Source organism: Gymnoscopelus braueri (assembly GCF_963280865.1).
Source record: "Gymnoscopelus braueri genome assembly, chromosome: 14".
Taxonomy (NCBI): domain Eukaryota; kingdom Metazoa; phylum Chordata; class Actinopteri; order Myctophiformes; family Myctophidae; genus Gymnoscopelus; species Gymnoscopelus braueri.
The window spans coordinates 4,172,137-4,186,437 of record NC_137619.1 but is presented as its reverse complement, the minus strand read 5'-3'; the positions used below and the strand labels follow the sequence as shown (position 1 = coordinate 4,186,437).

At 38.4% G+C, this 14,301-nt stretch overlaps 1 long non-coding RNA gene across 1 annotated transcript; it reads left to right on the top strand.

Moving 5' to 3' along the window:
- The first annotated feature begins 6,465 nt into the window (after positions 1 to 6,465).
- LOC308100820 lies at positions 6,466 to 14,024 on the top strand. Its single transcript, XR_013934464.1, has 3 exons — positions 6,466 to 6,539; positions 12,474 to 12,599; positions 13,724 to 14,024. It is a non-coding gene; the product is annotated as an uncharacterized lncRNA (long non-coding RNA).
- Positions 14,025 to 14,301: the final 277 nt, after the last annotated feature.

Genomic DNA, 14,301 nt, shown 5'->3' with positions numbered 1-14,301 from the left:
TACCAGGGCGCACCCTTAGATCACCTGGCCAGGGTCTACTGGAGATTTATACGGCTAAGTTGGTGACCAAAGGAGGTCGGGCCTTTTCTATAAAGGCCCCCAGACTCTGGAACAGCCTGTGTACCAGAGCAACTCATTTTAACCAGATCATTAACGAGTTTTAAATCCCTGTTAAAAACCCATTTCTACAGAATGGCCTTCTTAACTCCTTGAGATAAATGTTGTTTATTATTGCGCTGTTCTATTGTAAATGTAATATATCACTGTTATTTCATTATTGCATTGTTGTTGTTGATTGCTGTTTTGATTGTTCAAGCACTTTGTAACTATGTTTAAATAAGTGCTATACAAATAAAGTTGTATTATTATTATACAATCAGAGCGCAACAGTGTAAAAAAAACGTTTGTTGCTATATCAGCGGTTGCTCAATCTTTTTCATGTCAAGGACACCTACAATTATATGTATATTTGGACGCGGACCCCCATCTCAAAGAGAGAGAGAGAGAGAGAGAGGGAGAGGGAAAGAGGGAGAGAGAGGGGGGAGAGGGAGAGAGAGAGAGAGGGGGGAGAGGGAGAGGGAGAGAGAGAGAGGGGGGAGAGGGAGGGAGTGTTGGAGGTAGAGGGAGGGAGAGTGTCTGTCTCTATTTATCACTCTATTCATTTCAATAATTCAATGGAGCTTTGTTGACATGAAAAAACGTATGTTTGACTTGCCAAAGAAAAAGTGGAATAAAACAATGAAAACAAAACAATGTATGCACAATTACATGGTAATAAACCAATGTGTAAACAGAACTGTGTTACATTACAACAAAGAGGAAAATATCTTACACCAAACTGTCAGAAATAGTTCTACGTCCACATAGGAAAGCTTAGCTTGGGATAAACTTTCGAAACAAAAAGACAGCAGTATTTCATTTATGTTTCGCGTTCACTTGGTATAAAACCTTTGGGCAGTGTTGCAATGCTGCATTGGAAGGTGGTTGCACTCTATTTTAGTGGCGTGACGCGCACGTCGCTTAACACCGTACACTACAGGTCACACAATGGACCATTGACATGCATCTATAGGCTCTTTCTTATGTTAATCCACCTGGTGTGAGTCGGGAGCCTTTGTAAACTTTGTTGAGGTGTGAATTTCATCTTGTTTTAAATCTATGCGTGTGCCTGCGTGTGCTCCTGGTCAAATAGGTTCCTGCACGCCGTGCAAGGCCGTCCCGTGAGCAATGCACCCCTGCCTTTGGGACAAATAGTAAGCCTGCCTGCCTGCCTGCCTGCCTGTCTGCCTAAACTATCTCTATGTGTCTCTTATTAATGTTGGAGAGATAAAGTCATGTTTTTATCTTAATAAACTATCTCTCTGTGTCTCTTATTAATGTTGGAGAGATAAAGTCATGTTTTTATCTTCATAAACTATCTCTCTGTGTCTCTTATTACTGTTGCAGAGATAAAGTCATATTTTCAGCTTCATAACCTACATGTATCTTTCCTACAGAAAGTCCAGAGAGTGACGGGGTTAAATATTAACACTTTATCTACTTAGTCAGGGCAGAAATAGACTGTGTGTGTGTGTGTGTGTGTGTGTGTGTGTGTGTGTGTGTGTGTGTGTGTGTGTGTGTGTGTGTGTGTGTGTGTGTGTGTGTGTGTTGCACAGGGCAGATCAGGTCAGGTGAGGACAGATCATTCTTTGAAGGGCAGAAGGCCAAACTGAGGGGCAACAGCAGTGATATATACAGTAATATTATTAATAGTAGTGATATATACAGTATCCACTTTTTCTATCCCGAAATTAGCCGATCTACAAGCTCACAGCACGACGCGTTGTGAGCTTGTAGATCGGGTATTTTTGGGCAAAGAGCAGCCCAGAGCCAAAGGTGAAGTTTGCAAAGTATTGAGGGTTTAAGTGTTTTTTATGTTACATTGTTAATGTCTGTTTTACTAGAATGACTACTTATTGTTGTTTTCTACACTAACCTGTATCTGTGCTTCATCCTTACTGTGGTTTCTGCTGTGATATGACTGAATATCCCTCTATCAATAAAGCTCTGTCTATCTACACACATGACTTGTTCTTTATATGTTATAATTGTAGCGCCCCACCCCTGACTGTATTAACCAGAGTACAAAAGATGGGACGTTCTGAGTTCTTAACGTCCTAAGTTAAAGTTTTACCTTTACTCAATATCCAAATGTGTAATGACATTCATTCACTACAACCTGTAAATAATTATTTCCAGACACTGCATGTATATTTTAACATCCTTTACTTGAATTGTTAGAATTGAATTGAATTTGTGTACCCAACACTGACAATAAAGGGTTAAATAACAAATGAAAAACAATGAAAAAACAGAAATAGGCATCAACAATTCTTAATACTAATAAATTGGACTTGTAATACACTTAAAATAATGAACCTTTTAAGCCTGTATTACTAAAATGTATTGACTTTGAAACAAAAATAAACCTACAGTATAGTATGTTTTTAAAACCCAAAACTCTCAAATGAAATAGTTTAGAACTAAAACCTTCCCTAATTCTAATTAATCCTACTCTAACCTGCTAACCTCCTACTAACTCTGTAGACACCTCAACACTCAAAGAACACAAATACCCTTAAATTTGTGGGCCCACACACTCACACAGTGCCGGATTTATAGGAGTTGAGGCCCATGGGATAGAGTAATTTTCGAGGCCCCCATTCACGGGACACATGCACGCGCGCGCAGTTTTTGGTTTCTTTATTTCGGTTTTAGGGTTAGAAAAAAACTATTTGATCATAAAAAAAAAATATATATATATATATCATTTTTTTTTCACCAAAAAATCGGAGGCCCCCCCAGTTGGAGGCCTGTGGGCTGCAGCCCACCCTAGCCCAACGGTAAGTCCGCCCCTGCACTCACACACACACAAAATAACAAACGTTGCAGGCCTGTTTGATGATACTTGAGCAGCAGTAAACCTCTTCACTAGGAGAGCAATACAGTCACTTACTGCAGCTGATGGGTTGGCAAAGATGTCAGGATGAGGCTAGGGTATGGTGTGGCAGTCCATGAATGTCTCTTCAGTGGGAGAGCAACACAGTCAATTACAGGAGAGAAGCTGAAGAGATGACACTGATGATGGATCCACAACTAGCAGAACCACTTCTTCATCAGACAACCCAGAGCTCACAGTCCAGAATTCCAACACACCCCAGCAAGGATGCAGTGGTGGAAAAAGTACTCAAATTCTTTACTTAAGTAAAAGTACCAATACTGCAATATAAAAATACTCTGTTACAATTATTGGTCCAGAATTCAATATTTACTTGAGTAAAAGTACAAAAGTATTGGCATCAAAATGTACTTAAAGTATGAAAAGTAAAAGTACTAAATATTTGAAAATAGCAGATCTACAAGCTCACAACGCGTCGCGTTGCGACGCGTTGTGAGCTTGTAGATCGGCTATTTTCAAATTGCCTCTGTATAAAATAGGGCTGAATTGGTAAATGTATGTTTCATAATGTAATAATTTATATCTGAAAAGTAACTAGTAACTAAAGTTTTCAAATAAATGTAGTGGAGTAAAAGTACAATATTTGCCTCCGAGATGTAGTGGAGTAGAAGTAAAAGTATTGGAAATTGGAAATACTCAAGTAAAGTACAAATACCTCAAAATTGTACTTAAGTACAGTACTTAAGTAAATATACTTAGTTACTTTCCACCACTGCAAGGACAGTCTTTGAGTCCAGTAGCTGCTAGCCAGTAAACAGGCTAATGATGAATGCTAGTCCTTGACTCCAGTTAGCCACTTAGCAAACAGGGCCAAATGTAGTGCTGAATAATAGCTTTCCTCTCTGTCTTGCTATTAATCACTGAACACCTGAATATGACTCCTGTCAATACTCTTGACTAGCAAAGATGCTTTTTAACAAAAACGATTATTTTTAACACATACATTGCACTGAATAAACGTTTTTCTCTTCCAATCCACTCTCACTCACTTCCTCCTTTTTCTCCCCTCTGTCTCACTCCTCCCCTCTCTCCACACAGCTCTCCTTGTCCATCAACCTGGATGTCCCGCCCCATAACCAATGACAATCATTCAAACCAGAGTGAACATTTTAACATGACAAACAAGTGTAAAGTAACACCCTCTGAAGGAATATTTACTTTAATAGCCTTTTAATATGAATTAAATCAACCTTTTAAAGTTTTGCTTTAGGCTTAGATTATGAACTACTAAATGATAAACGTTTTTTAATATAAATGAATTAGACACGTTTAATGTTTTACTTTAGCAGATATTGGACTATTAAATGATTTCCATTTGACTGCTTACTTTAAGCAAATAAACAGGACTTTAGACCTAGGGTTTTCCCATCAGGGCTACATAATGATGTTATTATTATAATTATATTATGAAGATGAAGAGTTTGAAGGTTGTTTTACTTTGGGGCAGGCTTGATAAAGATCATTCTATACTTGAGTTGATGCATAAGAAGAGTTTGAAAAGATCTGACACAGACTGACAGACAGTGGTGGAAAGTTACTAAGTACATTTACTTAAGTACTGTACTTAAGTACAATTCTGAGGTATTTGTACTTTACTTGAGTACTTCCAATTTCCAATACTTTTACTTCTACTCCACTACATCTCTGATCCAAATATTGTACTTTTACTACTACATTGATTTGAAAACTTGAGTTAGTAGTTAACTAGAAGATTTTGATTATTATTACAAAACATACATTAACCACTTCAGCTCTGTATACATTTTAGCCATTTGAAAATAGCAGATCTACAAGTTCACAATGTGTCACGATGCGTTGTGAGCATGTAGATCTGCAATTTTCAAAATATTTGTATACATTTGAAAACATTAAATGGGACATTCTGCATAATAAGTACTTTTACTTTTGGTACTTTAAGTACATTTTGATGCCAATACTTTTGTGCTTTTACTCAAGTGAATTTTTTATTCCAGACTTTTACTTGTAACAGAGTATTTCTACATTGCAGTATTGATACTTTTACTTAAGTAAAGCAATTGAGTGCTTTTTTCACCACTGCTGCCAGATATGAGTGAAATTAGAAATTAGTTTAACAAAATGCACCTTTTACATTGTCTGACATGCTTTGTTCTTAGATCAGTGATAAATGCTGGCCTCGACACAAACACATGTTGACAGAGAACACGCGCATGAACATAAATGCATAAATATGTGTGTATTGAATAAATACACACATATCTGTAGAAGAAATATCATTCTATTATAAGTGATCATTTCATTTATCTGAACATCTAAGGCACACTCTCCACTCAGTGAGGCACATCACACCAGCAGAACAACCTTGGAACATTTTAGTTTTTTTTTTAATAACAGCAGCTGATTACATCAAATATATTCACACTGGCTCTTTTCAAAGTCAGGATATTCCACGTTGGTAGCTCTTATCAAAGCACATGTTGGAGTTCTCAGATCCTAGACTTTATTTAGTGTCCAGTTTGTACCCTAACTTTCCACTGGTCACAATCACGTGTCCAGTGTTCCTGTAGGAGGTGGGAGAGGATAAAAGGCGGCTGCGAGGTAGCCTTAGTGACTCGCTTTCAGGATGAAGGGTTGTGAGGCTTTGCTTGTTTTACTGTTCTGTCTGTCTGAGGCCGGGGCTCAGGGACAGAATGGACCGGTCAAAGAGAGGGAGAGCGGTGTAGAAGCAGATACACTCTTACAACCTGACCTCTGGGCATCGCTGATGGAGGTGAGAGACATGGTGGTAGTGCAGCAAGAGAAGATGAGGAACATGGAGACCAAGGTGGCAGCCAGCGAGGAAAGACTGGCAGCAAGCGAAGAAAGACTGGCAGCCAGCGAGGAAGAATCCAAGAAGCTGAGGATGTCAGTGACAGGTTAGGATGTTCTAAATCTACTTTGAAGAAGTTGTAAAGGTACAGGCTGAATTGTGTTTCATAGTTTAATGTGTGTTTCTCTGTGATATTTTTCAGTCATGGCTGCCAAATTGAGAGCCAGCCAGACCCAGGTCAAACAGCTCCAGTCCAGACTCAGTACCAGTGAGGGCCACATCCAAGACCACCAGACCAGACTCAGTACCAGTGAGGGCCACATCCAAGACCACCAGACCAGACTCAGTACCAGTGAGGGCCACATCCAAGACCACCAGACCAGACTCAGTACCAGTGAGGGCCACATCCAAGACCACCAGACCAGACTCGGTACCAGTGAGGGCCACATCCAAGTCTTGAAGGAAGAAAGTGAAGGTAATTTGAACAGCAGATGTTCAGTGAATGCAGCTAGGAGAGGATGATGTTGAAAAACTACTTACTTTGGCGTTAATTACTTTAGTTGAGCTCAGAGAATAGATGCTGTTTAGATGTAATTCACTGTATTTGTTGATGTGTTTTAAATGAAACAGCAGGAGTATTTGTGATGGATCAGACTTAATGCTATAATGTTGTGGTTTCAGCCCACCATGCTCAGCTGTCCACCGTAGAAACCAGGCTGACTGCTGCTGAGGGTCAAGTTCAGGAACTGTTGAGTAAGTATGTTTAACACATATTAAGATTATAGATTCAGGAAGATTGTAATAAAATAATCATTGTGTGATAGGAACTTCTTTTTACATGAACCACTTGAACCCTAGCATCCCTTTTCTGAGGGGAACAGAAAATAGCAGATCTACAAGCTCTCAATGCCTCGTGCTGCCAGGTGTTGAGAGCTTGTAGATCGGCTATTTTTGTTGAAGAGGTTTTGTGTAGGGGGGAAAGTATTGCCTGGCAGTGGTGTAAAGTAACTAAGTACATTTACTCAAGTACACTTTTGAGGATTTTTTTACAACCCTGGAGTATTTCTCATTTTCTACTCCATTACATCTCAGAGGTAAATATTGTACTTTTACTCCACTACAATTATTTGACAGCTTTAGTTACTTTGCAGATTTAGATTATTATTACAAAACATACATTAACCACTTCAGTCCTATATACATTTCGGCCATTTGAAAATAGCCGATCTACAAGCTCACAATGTGAGCTTGTAGATCGACTATTTTCAAAAGATTTGTATATATGTTGAACTAGTGAAATGGGACATTCTGCACAATGAGTACTTTTACTTTTGGTACTTTAAGTATATTTTGATGCCAATACTTTTGTACTTTTACTCCAGGCTTTTACTTGTAACAGAGTATTTCTACACTGCAGTATTGATACTTTTACTTAAGTACAACATTTGAGTACTTTTCCCACCACTGTTACACCATGAATCGCTACACATTGAGTCTATGAAGCTATAAGATCTGTGAAAACATTCTGCAAACAGAATTAAATACAAGTAGTGGGGGTCCCTCCTTCATCTGTGTCTCAGCTAAGGGGTCCTTGGCCTGAAACACGTTGAAGACCCCTGACTTAGTGAACTAAGACCCTACAGTAGATCTATTGAATCAAACTCAGTCATAAGCAGTGGTGGAAAAAGTACTCAATGTGTTTACTTAAGTAAAAGTATCAACACTGCAATGTAGAAATACTCAAGTAAAAGTCCGGAATTCTAAATGTACTTGAGTAAAAGTACAAAAGTATTGGCATCAAAATGTACCTAAAGTATTAAAAGTAAAAGTACTCATTTTGCAGAATGTCCCATTTCAAGTTTTCAAATGTAAATTTTTTTTTTTTGAAAATGGCAGATCTACAAGCTCACAATGGCATAACAACATAGGAAACCAGAACAAATACAGGACCCAGCTAGGCTAGACTAAAAGGGGTCACATTAAAAGAAAGGCCCAAAAGTTACAGTAGGGGAATGCTTTGGTAAAAAGGTAGGTTTATAGTCTGTGGTGCTCTCAGGTGATCGGGGGGGAGGGGGGGAGGGCATTCCACAGACATGGGGCTGTATAGCAGAAGGCCCGGTCGCCCATGATGCGGAGGTTGGTGTCGGGGACAAGGAGACGGTTAGTGTTGGAGGAGTGGAGTCTTCCAGTGGATGGGTACTTGAGTAAATGTACTTAGTTACTTTACACCACTGGAGTTACACTTCTAAGTTATCATCGCTGTTTGGCAGAAACGTCTTATCTCCATAATAAAATTAATGCACTATCTGATCACACTACAGTGTCACACAAAAGTAGCAAACATAGCAGATCTACAAGCTCAAAACCCAGTGCAGCGCAACATGAAAGTAACAGTTTTAGACATAATGACGTTTCCACCTGTCAGCATCATTATATAATATCCTGCTCTGTGTTTAACACTGCAGTAATATAACAACTGTTTAGTTTATTCTGCTCTGTATTTAACACTGCAGTAATATAACAACTGTTTAGTTTATTCTGCTCTGTATTTAACACTGCAGTAATATAACAACTGTTTAGTTTTAATACAAAAGACTTGATTGCCAAAATGTAATATTTTCTGTCCAGATCTAGTCTTAGTCTAAAGTCTCTCTATCATCTGAAATGTGTGCAGACAGCCTGTCTTTAACTGATACTAAATAATTGAGCACATTTCTCTCCTCCTAGCATGACTACACTGTCTGTCTGTCTCTTTAAGAATGTATTTAAAATGTTACTCATCACATTGAAGACTCTGGTCTAGCTCTGACATACAGTTCAGTTCAGGACCAACACAGCCTCATAACTCTGAGACACATGTAGAATCAAGAGGCTTTTATTTGTCACTAACTACAAGTACAAGCAGAAGAATGGAAGCAAATGGACCCATACGGGTGCATTTGCTTCCATTTGAACACTCTAAAGCACCGTTCCCACTGAGCACTATAACTATAACTATAACTATAACTGTATTTTATTTTTTGTATAGTTGGTGTCCAAGACCACCAGACCAGACTCAGTACCAGTGAGGGCCACATCCAAGACCACCAGATCAGACTCAGTACCAGTGAGGGCCACATCCAAGACCACCAGACCAGACTCAGTACCAGTGAGGGCCACATCCAAGTCTTGAAGGAAGGAAGTGAAGGTAATTTGAACAGCAGATGTTCAGTGAATGCGGCTAGGAGAGGATGGTGTTGAAAAACTTCTTACTTTGGTGTTAATTACTTTAGTTGAGCTCAGAGAATAGATGCTGTTTAGATGTAATTCACTGTATTTGTTGATGTATTTTAAATGAAACAGCAGGAGTATTTGTGATGGATTAGACTTAATGCTAATGTTGTGGTTTCAGCCCACCATGCTCAGCTGTCCACCGTAGGAACCAGGCTGACTGCTGCTGAGGGTCAAGTTCAGAAACTGTTGAGTAAGTATGTTTAACACACATTAAGATGATAGATTCAGGAAGATTGTAATAAAATAATCATTGTGTGATAGGAACTTCTTTTTACATGAACCACTTGAACCCTAGCATCCCTTTTCTGAGGGGAACAGAAAATAGCAGATCTACAAGCTCTCAATGCCTCGTGCTGCCAGGTGTTGAGAGCTTGTAGATCGGCTATTTTTGTTGAAGAGGTTTTGTGTAGGGGGGGAAGTATTGCCTGGCAGTGGTGTAAAGTAACTAAGTACATTTACTCAAGTACACTTTTGAGGATTTTTTACAACCCTGGAGTATTTCTCATTTTCTACTCCATTACATCTCAGAGGTAAATATTGTACTTTTACTCCACTACAATTATTTGACAGCTTTAGTTACTTTGCAGATTTAGATTATTATTACAAAACATACATTAACCACTTCAGTCCTATATACATTTCGGCCATTTGAAAATAGCCGATCTACAAGCTCACAATGTGAGCTTGTAGATCGGCTATTTTCAAAAAAAATTTATATATGTTGAACTAGTGAAATGGGACATTCTGCATAATGAGTACTTTTACTTTTGGTACTTTAAGTATATTTTGATGCCAATACGTTTGTACTTTTACTCCAGACTTTTACTTGTAACAGAGTATTTCTACACTGCAGTATTGATACTTTTACTTAAGTACAACATTTGAGTACTTTTCCCACCACTGTTACACCATGAATCCAACAACGCTACACATTGAGTCTATGAAGCTATAAGATCTGTGAAAACATTCTGCAAACAGAATTAAATACAAGTAGTGGGGGTCCCTCCTTCATCTGTGTCTCAGCTAAGGGGTCCTTGGCCTGAAAAATGTTGAAGACCCCTGACTTAGTGAACTAAGACCCTACAGTAGATCTATTGAATCAATCTCAGTCATAAGCAGTGGTGGAAAAAGTCCGGAATTCTAAATGTACTTGAGTAAAAGTACAAAAGTATTGGCATCAAAATGTACCTAAAGTATCAAAAGTAAAAGTACTCATTTTGCAGAATGTCCCATTTCAAGTTTTCAAATGTAAATATTTCTTTTGAAAATGGCAGATCTACAAGCTCACAATGGCATAACAACATAGGAAACCAGAACAATTACAGGACCCAGCTAGGCTAGACTAAAAGGGGTCACATTAAAAGAAAGGCCCAAAAGTTACAGTAGGGGAATGCTTTGGTAAAAAGGTAGGTTTATAGTGGACTATGGTGCTCTCAGGTGATTGGGGAGGGGGGGGGGCATTCCACAGACATGGGGCTGTATAGCAGAAGGCCCGGTCGCCCATGATGCGGAGGTTGGTGTCGGGGACAAGGAGACGGTTAGTGTTGGAGGAGTGGAGTCTTCCAGTGGATGGGTACTTGAGTAAATGTACTTAGTTACTTTACAACACTGGAGCTACACTTCTAAACACTGGAGCTACACTTCTAAGTTATCATCGCTGTTTGGCAGAAACTTCTTATCTCCATATTTTTACTTTTTATGCTTTTTGGTAAATTAATGCACTATTTGATCACACTACAGTGTCACACAAAAGTAGCAAAAATAGCAGATCTACAAGTTCAAAACACGGTGCAGCGCAACATGAAAGTAACAGTTTTGGACATAATGACGTTTCCACCTGTCAGCATCTTTATATAATATCCTGCTCTGTGTTTAACACTGCAGTAATATAACAACTGTTTAGTTTATTCTGCTCTGTGTTTAACACTGCAGTAATATAACAACTGTTTAGTTTATTCTGCTCTGTGTTTAACACTGCAGTAATATAACAACTGTTTAGTTTATTCTGCTCTGTGTTTAACACTGCAGTAATATAACAACTGTTTAGTTTATTCTGCTCTGTATTTAACACTGCAGTAATATAACAACTGTTTAGTTTATTCTGCTCTGTATTTAACACTGCAGTAATATAACAACTGTTTAGTTTATTCTGCTCTGTATTTAACACTGCAGTAATATAACAACTGTTTAGTTTTAATACAAAAGACTTGAATGCCAAAATGTAATATTTTCTGTCCTTATCTTCGAGTCTAAAGTCTCTCCATCTTCTTAAATGTGTGCAGACAACCTGTCTTTAACTGATACTAAATAATTGAGCACATTTCTCTCCTCCTAGCATGACTACACTGTCTGTCTGTCTCTTTAAGAATGTATTTAAAATGTTACTCATCACATTGAGACTCTGGTCTAGCTCTGACATACAGTTCAGTTCAGGACCAACACAGCCTCATAACTCTGAGACACATATAGAACCAAGAAGCTTTTATTTGTCACTAACTACAAGTACAAGCAGAAGAATGGAGCTTCCATTTGAACACTCTAAAGCACCGTTCACACTGAGCACTATAACTATAACAATAACTATAACTGTATTGTATTTTTTTGTATAGTTGGTGTGAACTCTGCCATTCACTTGACTTAAAGGTTTTTAAAACTATATTTTTATAGTTATAGTTTTTAGTGTGAACGGCCCTTTAGAGTTACAGACCTGTAAGGGTTCATTTGGTTCCATTTGTACACTCTCAGAGTTACAGACCTGTAAGGGTCCATTTGGTTCTATTTGTACACTCTCAGAGTTACAGACCTGTAAGGGTTCATTTGGTTCCATTTGTACACTCTCAGAGTCACAGACCTGTAAGGGTCCATTTGGTTCCATGTGTACACTCTCAGAGTCACAGACCTGTAAGGGTCCATTTGGTACCATGTGTACACTCTCAGAGTCACAGACCTGTAAGGGTCCATCTTGTACCATGTGTACATAACAGTTACAGACCTGTAAAGGTCCATTTGGTTCCCAACCATCAATCATTTTGCTGGGGTAGGGTTTTTATCTGTCTCCAATGCTGTTGTTTACATGTGTATTATAACATTATTATCATTATTATGATTGTTATGATTATAATAATAATTATTATTATTATTAATTTGTCTAGATGTAATACATTTGATTGGCTCAACCACATGAACCTATAGTGTCTTCAAACATTCAGAAAAATATCAGATCTACAAGCTCACAGTACGCTGTGTGCTCACAGTACGTTGTGTTGTGACTCGTGAGCTTGTATCTACTTTGTTCGTTGAAGAGATTTGGTATTGAAGGATAAGAGGAGCAGAGTATAACACAGTAGGGTTAATAGTATATTATTATGCTTTTATAATATTATTAACAATATAACAATGCTCCTGTGTTGACAGACAAACCAAAGGTTGCCTTCTCTGCTGGTTTGGGTGATGGACAAGTTGGACCATTTAGTTCTATCACCACTCTGATCTACAAGACCGTTATCACTAACATCGGCAACGCATACAATCCATCTACAGGTAGGTGGAGATTACATTATGTTAATTAACTTTACACTATCAATTACTACCAACTAATTACACAACTTATATAACAGAATATCAGACATAAATAAATTACAGTAATATAAATACATCTTCAACTGTGTAATTCCCATTGACATTTCAGGATGAGAGAACTTTAATATCATTGTTTTTAAAACAATGTTTAAAATGTGTCATCATGATCAATGAATGAAATATTGGTTGAAACCACTGGTTTCTGTCAACAAGATTGATTGATTGATTGATTGATTGATTGATTGATTGACTGATTGATTGATTGATTGATTGATTGATTGATTGATTGAATACATCATTAGTTACAAATGTAAACAGCATGTGGTACAGTAAGACACAGTGGTGGAAAGTAACTAAGTACATTTACTTAAGTACAATTTTGAGGTGTTTGTACTTTACTTGAGTATTTCCAATTTCCAATCCTTTTACTTCTACTCCACTACATCTCAGAGGCAAATATTGTACTTTTACTCCACTACAATTATTTGAAAACTTTAGTTACTAGTTACTTTTCAGATCTAAGTTATGATATTATGAAACATACATGAACCACTTTAGGCCTATTTTATACACAGGCTATTTGAAAATAGCAGATCTACAAGCTCACAACACGAGACGCGACGCGTTGTGAGCTTGTAAATCTGCTATTTTCAAATATTTAGTACTTTTACTTTTGGTACTTTAAGTACATTTTGATGCCAATACTTTTGTACTTTTACTCAAGTACATTTTGAAATCCGGACTTTTACTTGTAACAGAGTACTTCTACATTGCAGTATTGGTACTTTTACTCAAGTAAAGCAATTGAGTACTTTTTCCACCACTGCATGGTTTCCATGGTGGTCCTATATGACAGGAGGGTTTACTAACACATTCACTGTGTGTGTGTGTGTGTGTGTGTGTGTGTGTGTGTGTGTGCGTGCGTGCGTGCGTGCGTGCGTGCGTGCGTGCGTGCGTGCGTGCGTGCGTGCGTGCGTGCGTGCGTGCGTGCGTGCGTGCGTGCGTGCGTGCGTGCGTGCGTGCGTGCGTGCGTGCGTGCGTGCGTGCGTGCGTGCGTGTGTGTGTGTGTGTTTGTTCTGTCTCAGGTATCTTCTCAGCACCATTGAAAGGAGTCTATCAGTTCAGATTTACTGCATGTAGCAATTGGGATTCAGAGTATGTGTTCGTCTACATGTATAAAAATGAGCAGCTACTCATTCTTAACCTTTCAAAGAATAATGGTAACGATAATATATACGTGTCTAATGGAATGATCCTAGAGCTGGAGCAGGGAGACAGAGTTTACATGCGTATACCTGGTGGTTCCTTCAGGCTCTGTGATGGCTCCTCATTCAACCACAACACATTCAGTGGTGTTCTGCTCTATTCTATGTAACACTGGGACTGATACCATTACTTTAAAGTATTGGTTCTCAAAGTGGGGTCTGGGGACCCCACTTTGAACCCCCTGGAACCCCCCCTTCCCCAGGACCCCCAGGGGTCCTGGGGAAGGGGGGGTTCCAGGGGGTCTCCAACAAAATGTGTTGATATAATGTCACAACACAATCATTTTAACCTTTTATCCATATTTTATATGTTGTCTATTGAAAAAAATAGCAGATATCCAAGCTTGTACATCTGCTATTTTTGAACATTTTGTCAAAATCTTTAAAGTATATTGGAA